We start from the raw sequence: 11,621 nt of genomic DNA on the forward strand, positions 1-11,621 counted from the left end.
TACAGATATATTTCGCTGGCACTGTTTTCTTCTCCTGTCTGACTGAAAATACAACCATATAAAGCAATCAAAACAAAATTATGTTGATGGACTTGTGTAAAATTATGTAAAGATATATATAACAATAATAGCACAAGGAGAGGTGAGGGAATGAAGCTATATTGGAGCAGAGTCCTTGTATGCTTTGCAAATTAAGTTGGTGTTAATAACAACTAGAATTTTTTAAAGTAAAAATTAATTATAATCTTCCTCAGGTCAATCACTCAGAAAACAACTCAAAAAATCTAGAGGAGAAAAAAACGAGAGAATTGAAATGTTACAATAGAAAATACCTACTTAATAAAAAGAAGGCAGTAATAGGTGACAAAAGGAAAAAAAAATGACATATAGAAAACCAACAGTAAGGGACTTTCCTGGTGGTCCAGCAGTTAAGACTCCACACTCACAATACAGGGGGCCCAGGTTCAATCCCTGGTCAGGAAACTAAGATCCCACATACCGCAACTGAGGCCGAGTGCTGGAACTACTGAGCCAGCATGCACAACTACTGAGCCTGCACAACTAAAGAGCCTGTGCACCACAACTATGGAGCCCACGCATGCTGCAACTAGAGAAGTTCATGCACCACAACCAACAGCCTGTGTACCACAACAAAGACCTAGTGCAGCCAAAATAAATAAATACATTTTTTTAAAAATTGAATTTCGGATAAAAAACCAAATACTAAGAAAGAAAGAAAGAAAGAAAGAAAGAAGGAAGGAAAGAAAGAAAGAAAGAAAGAAAGAAAGAAAGAAAGAAAGAAAGAAAGAAAGAAAGAAAGAAAGAAAGAAAGAAAAGAAAAGAAAACCAATAGTAAAAAGGGAGATGTAGCTCCTACCTGGCCAGTAACTACATTAAACAGAAATAAGTTAAATATTCCAATCAAGAGGCAGAGATTGGAGAGTGAATTAAAATATATGATCCAACTATAAGTTGTTCACAAGAGACGAACTATAGGTTCAAAGACACAAATATGTTAAAAGTAAAAAAGATGGAATAAGATATGCCATGCAAACAGTAACAAAAAAATGGAATGGATATATTAACGTCAGACTAAATTGATTTTAAGGCCAAAATTGTTACAAGAGAAAAAAAGTACACTTTATAGTGATAAAAGTTCAATCCATTAGAAAAACACAATAATTATAAATTGTACATGTTCCTAACAACAAAGCCTCAAAACACATGAAGCAAAAACTGACAGACTGAAGGGAGAAACAGACTATTCAATAATAATAGTTGGAGACCTTCATATTCCATCTTCAATAATGGCATAAGATCAACATGGAAACAGAAGACTCCAACAATACTATGAACTAACTAGAACAGATATCCAAGGAACATTCCACCCTATCAAAACATACATTCTTCTTAACAAGGGACATTCTTCAGGACAGACCATATATTACACCGTTAAGTAAGCCTCAGTAAATTTAAAAGGATTGATTTCAAACAAAGTATATTTCCTAACACAATGAAACTAATTAGGAATCACTTATAAAAGGAAATTTTGAAAATTCACAAATATGTGGCTATTAACACACTCCTAAATAATAACCAATGTGTCAAAGAAGAAACCATAAAGAAAATTAGAAGGTACTTTAAGATGAATGAAAATGAAAACACATCCCAAAATTTGTGGAATACAGAAAAAACAGTGCTTAGAGAGAACTTTATAAATGTAAATGTGTATATTAAAAAAGAAAGTTTTCAAGTCTAAGATTTCACCTTAAAAACCTAGAAAAAGAAGAGCAAACTAAATCTAAGGCAAACAGAAGCGGGAAAAAAGGATTGGAGGGGAAATAAATGATATTAGATATTAGAAAACAATAGAAAAGATAACAAAACCAAAAGTTGGCTCTTTAAAACAATCAACAAAGTTGACAAACCTTTACGTTAGACTGACCAAGAAGACAAAGACAGAGGACACAAACTGAAAAAATCAGGAATGAAAGAGAAGATATTACCAGTGACCTTTCAGAAATTTTAAAAGATCATAAGAGAATTATATCAACAACTACATGCCAACAAGTTAGACAACCTAGATAAAATGGACAAATTCCCAGAAAGACATAGCTATCAAAATCCACTTAAGAAGGAATAGAAAATCTGAATAGACCTTTAACAAGAACAAACTTCTCATAAAGAGTAGCTCAGGACCAGACGATTTCCCTGGTGAAGTCAATGAAACATTAAGAATTAATACAAATCGTTTACAAACTCTTCCAAAAAACAGAAGAGGAGGAAATATTTTTCAACTCATTCTATGAGACTAGTATTGTCTTAGTATCAAAACCAGACAATGACATCACAAGAAAAAAACTATAGACCAATATTCCTTATGAATATAGATGCTAAAGTCCTCAACAACTTGGAATCCAGCAACAATTCACTCCTAGGGATACACCTGAAAGAAATGAAAACACACATCCGCACAAAAGCTTGTGGATTACCGTCCACAGCAACATTATATTCACAATACCTAAAAAGCGGAATCAGCCCAAACTTCAATCAACTGGTGAATGGATAAACAAATACAGTGTATCAACATATTAGAATATTCTCTAGTCATAAAAATGAAGGAAATATTGATACATGTTACACAGGGATGAACCTTGAAACCATTACACTAAGCAAAAGAAGCTGATCACAAAAGATAACATATTGTATGATTCCATTTATATAAAATGTCCAGAATGGGCAAATCCATAGAGATAGAAGGTAGGTTAGTATTTGTGAGTGGCTAAGGAAAAGGGGAGAGATGGAGAGTGGCTGCTAATGTCTAATGCAGAGTATCTTTTAGGGTGGTGAAAAAGTTCTGAAATTAGACAGTGGTGAGATAATTGCACAACTCTGAATTTACTAAAAACCACTAAATTGCGTAATTTAAAAGGGTGAACTTTATGTTCTGTGAATTAGAGCTCAATAGAGCTGTTATATAAAAATATCCATTTACAGCAACAACAAAACACTGGAGCACTTTACAAAAATACAGCAAAACCAGACAAGATCCTTCTGGAGAATATTGTCACTTTACTGAAGGACAGAAAGGAAGAGCTGCATAAATGGAGCCATGCCCATTGGTGGGGAGATTTAAGGACACAAAGATGTCCATTCTTCCCAAGTCAATCTACAAATCCAATGCAATCCTATTAACAATCCCAGTAAGATACTGCACGCATCCTGCAAAACTAATTCTAAAATTAATTCATTCCTTTGTTTAACAAATATTTATTGTGTGCTTACACTGTGTCACTTTTATTAAAGCTGCTAGGGGTGCAGCAATCAAAATGACAAACAATATCACTGCTTTCATGAGGCTTATATTTAGTAATATGCTAAAATAGACGAGGCTATTCTAGAAAAAAATTACAATGGGTTTCTTGATCTAGCAGCTATCAAGATATATCATAAATCTATATTAATTAAAGCAGCATAAAATTGGCACAAAAATAGCCAAAATTGATCCATACTTAAGAAAAGAATAAAAACACAGCTGTGTACACATATACTATATGATGAAGAAAGGAATATAACTGAATAGATACCACTTAGAAATATACAGCCATGAAGCTCTTTTTCTTTAGATTTTCTTAAACTGTTCTTCCTCGCTCTGAATTCCAGTGTGCTGAGAGCCAAGGAAGGAAGGAAGGAAGGGAGGGAGAGAGGGAGGGAGGGAGAGAGGGAGAGAGGGAAAAGGTTAAAAAAAAGAAAAGGCCTCACTTGTTCTCAGAAACCGACGCTATGAAGCACAACACAGGCTCTAATTTGCCGGTTGGGATCCGGGAATAGGAGAAAATCAACAGGAAAACAAGCTTTGTAAAGCCCATCTCTCATCCATATACCAAACGCTAATGGGTGATGAGCCCCCTTTACAAACTCCTGACCCCAGCTCTGCATTTCACTTCCTCCCCTCCCCCACTCAGGCATTTTCTGAGGCCCCTACCAAGGGACCCTATGCCCAGAGATGAGCTGCCTGCGACCGCCTCATCAGTTCCTTTACTCACTACTTCCAAGAAGTGATGCTTCCCCACTCCTACTTCTAGCTCCTTTTTAACATCTAAAGTCAATGTCAGGGTAAGGAAGGGAAACATTAGGAACCATAGCTCACAACCGGCAGACGAGGTCTTATATACTAGCTCAGGCATGCTCAAAGAGTGGTCAGGGAATTCCTGTCAGAGGGTCTGTCAGGTCAAAATTGTTATCATGATAATACTGACATTAATTGCCTTTTTTCACTAATTCTCTCCTGTGAGAGGAGTTTCCCAGAGCCTACATAATATATGATACGGCGTCAGTTTATATACAGAAGCACATATGAGAATCCAGAGATCTTCTATTAAAGCCAGATGTTAAAGAGATTTGCAAAAGTGTAAATCGGTGCCACTCCTCTGAATATTTTGTTTTGTTTTGTTTTGGTTATACTTGTTTTTCATAACATGTTTTTTGTGTTAGCATCTAGTAGGTTTTCTGTTGTTTTTAAATGAATTAGAAGTACTTTCAATTTTTTGTTTTAATTGCTACTATAGTAAAATCACATAAACAAAAACTCTTAGGATCTTCAATAATTTTTAAGAGTTTAAAGGGTTTCTTGGCCAAGGGAGGAAGGGAAGGTGGGATGAATTGGGAGATTGGGATTGCCATATATACACTACTATGTATGAAACAGATAACTAATGAGAACCTACTGCATAGCACAGGGAACTCTACTCAATGCTCTGTGGTGACCTAAATGGGAAGGAAATCCAAAAGAGAGGGGATATATGTATATGTATAGCGGATTCACTTTGCTGTACAGCAGAAACTAATACAACATTGTAAAGCAAATACACCCCAATAAAAAATTAATTTTAAAAAAGAAAAAGAATAAAGGGTTCCTTGATCAAAAAGTTTGGGATGGCACAGGCCTTCTCAGAACAAGCTTCATCACATCAACATAAACAGATAATGAAGCCCTCAATAAACATCACTTGAGTAAATGAGTGAAATAAACAGCTGATATACTAGGGTTTAAAGAATACAAGTATAGTTTGAATTAGGTAATGACTATAAAATTTCTAACACAGTGCTTGTCATACAGTAAATACTTAAAGTGTGCATGTTTTCTTCTTTGATATCAGAACAGGACCCACCAGGCTCAAAACTGGGAATGTAACATCACAGCCCCTGTATGTGTGAGCTCCGGTTAGGAAGAGATCCTAGGTTCCTGGCAGGGTGAGTAACCATGGCCTTCAACTCGATACATGTAAATTTGTTCCCAATGACAGGGCAAGAATAAAGATGCAGATGTAGAGAACAGACTTGAGGACATGGGGTGGGGGTGGGGTGGGCAAAGGGGAAGCTGGGATGAAGTGAGAGAGTAGCATTGACATATATACACTACCAAATGTAAAATAGATAGCTAGTGGGAAGTTCCTGCATAACATAGGGAGATAGACTTAATGATGAGTGATGCCTTAGAGGGCCAGGACAGGGAGGGTGAGAGAGAGTCACAGGAGGGAGGAGAAATGGGGATATATGTATAAATACAGCAGATTCACTTTGGTGTACCGCAAAAACTGGCACAGCAGTGTAAAGCAATTATATTCCAATAAAGAGCTTTAAAAAGAAATTTGTATCACTAGCTTTTGGTAGAATTGGGGATGGTTCTGGTTCACAGGACACAGAGAGGCTAGCCCTGTCTAGGATCCCCATGTTGGGGATCTAGAACTTATAAGTTTTAAACACTCTCTTGACCAGACTTGAGTTAGAGAAACTGGAGGTATTGCAGTGGATAATAGCAGCCAGTGACTTCAGCCTTTCAGAGAATCCAGGACGAAATAAAGACTCTGGGAAAGAAACTGGTACCTACTTATTTCCAGGCCCCTTTTTCATCCATACAGTCAGAATCACAGCATAGGATTCTGTAGGCTGTGAGGTAAGTGACAGTGCCACATCTAAGGAGTGCCAGTCACACATTAGGCATCACAGATTTTTGATAATTTCCTAGGAGAGGCAGTAAAATAACTATGGCAGTTTCTGACAGCAGTGTCTAGAGGAGGGGATGGAATATTTTTTTTCTCAAATATACACAAGCACCCTATAGACCAGCAGCCGTCCTCCTTACACTATTCACTAAAGGCTGTAACTTTGCTTGAGAAGTTTCTACATCTTGTAAACTGATTCATTAGAAAGAGCAAGAAACAGTGGTAGAGTAACTAGATCCAAATTCTAACTCTGCAGCTGTGTAGTTTTATTTGCCTGGGCAAATCAATCCTATCTTTACGTGTGTCACTTTCATCATTTACAAAATAGAGATGGTAACTGTTGTCCTGCCTATCTTACAGGCCTCAACAAGAATCAAGTAAAATCCTATATGTGCAAGTCTCCTGTAAAGTATGTGTAAATATATAGAATTTTATCATCAGTGTGACATTAAGTCCCAGTCTTTACACCCCACTTTAATGGTGGGCAGGGCATGAGGTGTTAGTAGGGAGGAGACACAGCACACAGGTAAGGCTCACCCTCCCCACAGGGTAAGGGTGAGACAGAGACCAGCACACTTGTACCAAAGTTTGTAAACCAAAACAAGACAGGAAATTGTATAAGGGGCAAGTAAATCGACATATCTCATCTTCCCTTCTGAAGGTTTCCTGGCCTCAAAGCAGAATAAAATATCTGGAGCTTTTTCCAAGGTGTCTAACATGAATTTCCTTTTTGTATTATACAGCAAAAATAAGAACTGACCAGACTCTCAGAGCCTTGTTCCTGGTGTCGTGGGAATGAGACTGGCACTCTGAGAGGAGACGTCTCCTGAGATGACATTGCGGGAGTAGACTCCACAGAGGCTCCTGGTGTAGTGGAGAATGTTCCTGACTGCAAACACTTGGGAGGAGTGCCTACATGCAGAGAAGCTGTCACAGTCTGGATGCACTGAGGGCTGAGTAGTATCTTCACCGTGGCTATGTGAAGAGCATCTTGCATCTCCTTGTTCCTTAGGAGGAACATGACTGGGTCCACCAGGGAGTGAGGATGGTGTCGGTCACTGAGATGAGTCTGTCCTGCCCCAGGGAACTCTGGGATTTAGGTCTGAGGTGCATGATGGAGGCACAGCCATAGTGGTTGGTAACTATTGTGCGGTGGGAGGCGCTGGTGGCAAAAGCCTTCTTCTGACTCTTAAGGCGAAGGCCTTAATATTCCAAGGCAATCTTAAGATTATGAAGCAATCTTAAATATCGTGCAGAAGATGAGGATATAGGAGATGGAGATCAGGCCCACGGGTAAAACAAGGCCACAGACACTGATAACAAGTTGATGATCTCATTGACAGTGGTGTCCGTGCAGGCCAGCTCCAGCAGGTACCTCACATCACAGAAGAAGTGAGAGAAGACAGAGGTATCACAGAAGGGAAGACCAAACACAGATGTTACCCAGACAATGTCATGGCCAGGCCAATGCCCAGTGACCCAGATGCCAACTGGCATGGGCCTCTTACCTATGATAGCTACGACGGTGATTTTTATGTGTCAACTGGGCCAAGGATGTCTAGAGAGTTAGTTGATAAAATATTGATTCTGGATACATCTGTGAAGGTGTCTCCAGAAGAGATTAGCATTTAAATCAGTAGACTGAGTAAAGATCACCCTCATTAATGTGAGCAGGCATTATCCAATCTGTTGAGGGCCTGGATAGAACAAAAAGGCAGAGAAAGGGCAAGATGTCTCTGATTGAGCTGAGACATCCACCTTCTCCTGCCCTTAGGCATCAGTGCTCCTGGTTCTAGGCTTTGAGACTGAGACTGGGATTTACACCATTTTCCCCCTGATCCTCAGGCCCTCAGACTCAGACTAAATGACACCACCAGGCTTCCTGGCTATTCACCTTTCAGGTGGCAGATTGTGGGACTTTGTGGCCTCCATAACCACATAAGCCAATCCCTATACTAAATCTCTTTCACATATCCATATATATTCTCTTGGTTCTGAATCCCATAGAGGGGTTGCAGATGGCCACATGGTGTTTACACTGCATGGCCCTGAGCAGGAAAGAGCTGTTGGTTGCACAGATGAAATAGAAGAAGAGCTGTATGGCATAGTCTTGAATGGCAATGGGCTTTAAGGACTCAGGAGGCCAGACAGAATGTAGGGAATAATAACCAGAGTGTAGCAGGTCTCAGAGATGAACAGCATGCTCAGGAAGAAGTACAACAGAGTGTGGAGGTAACAACCCAAGCAAATGATAGTCACATGATGACATTGCCAGAAAGAGTCAGCAGGTACAAAGTCAAAAGGACAAAAAAAGAGAATAGGCCCAGGCAACCACCCAAAGCTGGAGAAATCTTTAAAAAGGATCTCAGTGACAGCAATGGAGTTTGGTGTAAACTCTAAGGAAGATATGGATCCAAGTGATGTGGACAAAGGAAAGGGAGGGGTGAGGATCTAATTATACAATGGATTACACAGAACTCTGAGCAGCACTCTTGAATAATGTCCCAGGCTCAGGGGAACACCAATGCTCTTCCACTGGCCGAAAGCTAAGCATCCTTGGGAACAAATTAAGAAGTTTCTCATGATTCACTGAATTTAGGGCAGGGGTTGGAGACAGGGAAAGTTTCAACATAAAATGAACAGCAGAATTATGAAAACAACTGCACTAATTGACCATTAAAGAAGTGGGTTCAGGTCAAAGAAGATGCAAGTGTTGAGTGAGCCTGGCACTTCAACACCTCTGAATTCATCCTTGATCTGGGCCTTTGATGACACAGCGAGGAGGAAGCAACACAGTGAAGGGTGATGAATCTCTGGGGTTTATCCATTCATCTCTGTCAACATGATCGCCAACACAAAGCACATGCCCCGGGGGTGTGCCAGAACAGTATCCCAAGTCCTGGACTCTCCTTTCCTCAGCCTTGCTTCTTTGTGTAGAGACGATGACTAGTACATGGCCAGGCTTTGGGAGGGCCATTCAGGCTACCAAACTAGCCATGTTTCCAGACATGGAGGTCAATGCTCTTTTGATGTAATCTTTGACATGTCTCTTTCTTGATCTGTACAGTATACTCCCTAGAGAAAAAGAACAGTACCTGGTATTAATAAATAATGCTGAGTTTCTCTAACTCTCTTCCTAAGGTGAAATTTTTCAGTGAAAGTGTATACATAGAGGTGAATGAGTCATTTTTCAAGGATTTCTTTTTTTTCTGCCCCTAAGCCTATACTTCATGACAGTGGTTGATATGTCATCATTGGGACTATATCTTCAGTGGCTATCACTTTCACATTCCCCTTGTGTTTCTTTTTTAGTGTCCTGTATCCTTCAAAGATGTTCAGCATGGACATTATCTCATCTTGCTTTCGAGTCTTGTAGGCAAGAATCAGTATCTCCTTGGAGAGCTGTGAGACACAGATCATCATCTTCTTTACTTTCTTATCACCAGCCTATTGCAGTAATGGGCTAATACCTTACCACCAGCACCTGCAACCCACTCCTACTCAATTCAAGAACTGGAGGACCTGTGTCCTGCTGGCATCCTCAGTGTGTACAACAGGGTTGCTTCTATCACTGGTTCAGGCTGTGGCCATTCTCTAGCTAACCTTTTGTGATCTACGCACTGATCCTTTTCTCTGTTTTTGTCTAAGTCATGTTGGACCTGGTTTCTGCTAGTCAGTCTCTGATCCTGTCACTGACAGTCTTCTGACTACTAACTTTGCCATTGTCCTTTTGAGTCTTATACCTTCATTATCTCTACCATTTTCAGAATAGCATTAGCCAAGGGCCTGAAGAAGACATTGCCTCTGTGTTTCTTTCTTTTTTTTTGTATAAATTTATTTATTTATTTATTTATTTATTTAATTTACTGGCTGCATTGGGTCTTCGTTGCTGCACATGGGCTTTCTCTAGTTGCTGCGAGCAGGGGCTACTCTTCATTGTGGTGCACAGGCTCTTCGTTGCAGTGGCTTCCCTTGTTGTGGAGTATGGGCCCTAGGCACATGGGCTTCAATAGTTGCGGCACATGAGCTCAATAGTTGTGGCTCACGGGCTCTAGAGCACAGGCTCAATAGTTGTGGCGCACAGGCTTAGCTGCTCTGTGACATGTGGAATCTTCCCAGGGCAGGGCTCAAATCCGTGTCCCCTGCATTGGCAGGCAGATTCTTTACCACTGGGCCACCTAGGAAGTCCACCTCTGTATTTCTTATCTCACCATGGTGAGCACCTTGTAAACCTGTATCTTTAGAGCTTACTTCAAACATGATAGTGAGAACAGCAAAGGTTTTCTCAATGACCAACTCTAATCAGAGTCTGTAACACTTAAAAATAAAGATGTCAAGAATGCCTTGACATAGCTGTAGATAATGAAGCTCTTTCCCAGGATTATTGAAAGGATATTAAAATCTCTTCTCAAACAGTTTCACAAATTTTTCAGACAAAAATATTGTAAATAAAGCCACTGCTCTCAACGTTTCAGGTGACTGGTGACATGTCATGAGACACAACAAGGGCTAGCATAAAAGTGAGCTTCAAGTACAAACTTCAAGAAAAAAAATTCTTACAACTTCAGCCTATTGTTAATATTATAAGCATATAGATTACTCCATGGGCTTCTAAACTGATGCCCTCTGATTCTAGTCCTAGAGATTTCTATGAGGTCAAAATACCATCTATAGCATAAAATTCAAGCTTAAAGTGTTCAGTTTATACCATAAACTGAAGTATAAACTATAATAAAACACACAGTCAACTAAATCTAGAATTAATTCAATTTGGATGCTTAAAAAGGGATTTATTTGAAAGGATTTTTGTCAAAAAAAAATCTGATTGGAAATTCTGGTTCCTGGTTCCACATGTAAGGAGTGTGGAACACACTATTCTATCCAAACAACAAGTGAAAGCCTGAACAGGCTGAACAATCAACAGTTCTGGAATCCATGAGAAAGGTGCGAACACAGGGAAAACTACTGCCTCTAAGACTGGAGAGACAGGCAAATGTAAGGAGTCATAGTTCACTGGAAGAGAGATTCATGCGTGAAACCACATCGGAGCCAAAGCTGGGGTAGGGAGGGAAAGGTAAGTGATCACTTTTAATATCAAAATTTAATCTAAATAAGAGCATACATTTATGTTTTATTTTATGTAATTACTATAATTGGTACTATATATGTATTTTTTTTTGGTATGGGTTCCATGTTGTTGAGTGTTAACTTCCTTTCAGCCTAAAGAATTTCCTTTTGTACTCTCGTAAGGCAGGTCTGCTATCAACAAATACTCTCAAGTCTTTGATTACCCAGAAATGTCTTTATTTCATCTTCATTTTTGAATGATAGTTTTGCTAAATATAGTATTCTTGATCTGAAGACCTTCAGCAGCATTCTTTGAAAGCTTCAGATTGTATTTAAGAGGAAGCTATAGATCATTCCCTACAGACATCCTTGAGACCCACAGTTACTTGCATTTCTTTTGCTAAAGTCACTTTTTATGTTTGGGTACTTTTAACATCTCCTTTAAAAGAAAACTCAGGGGAATAAAAAGAATTATTAATGAACAGGATTTCCCCCCCAGCAATTTAGGTGTGTCCCATTGACCCTGGCCTCTACTATCTGAAGAGAAGT

At 39.2% G+C, this 11,621-nt stretch overlaps 1 pseudogene; it reads right to left on the reverse strand.

Moving 5' to 3' along the window:
* Positions 1–1,755: 1,755 nt before the first annotated feature.
* LOC130838848 (olfactory receptor 10J4-like) lies at positions 1,756–9,428 on the reverse strand (annotated as a pseudogene).
* Positions 9,429–11,621: the final 2,193 nt, after the last annotated feature.

This window comes from Hippopotamus amphibius, chromosome 1, assembly GCF_030028045.1.
Source record: "Hippopotamus amphibius kiboko isolate mHipAmp2 chromosome 1, mHipAmp2.hap2, whole genome shotgun sequence".
NCBI classification, from domain to species: Eukaryota; Metazoa; Chordata; class Mammalia; order Artiodactyla; family Hippopotamidae; genus Hippopotamus; species Hippopotamus amphibius.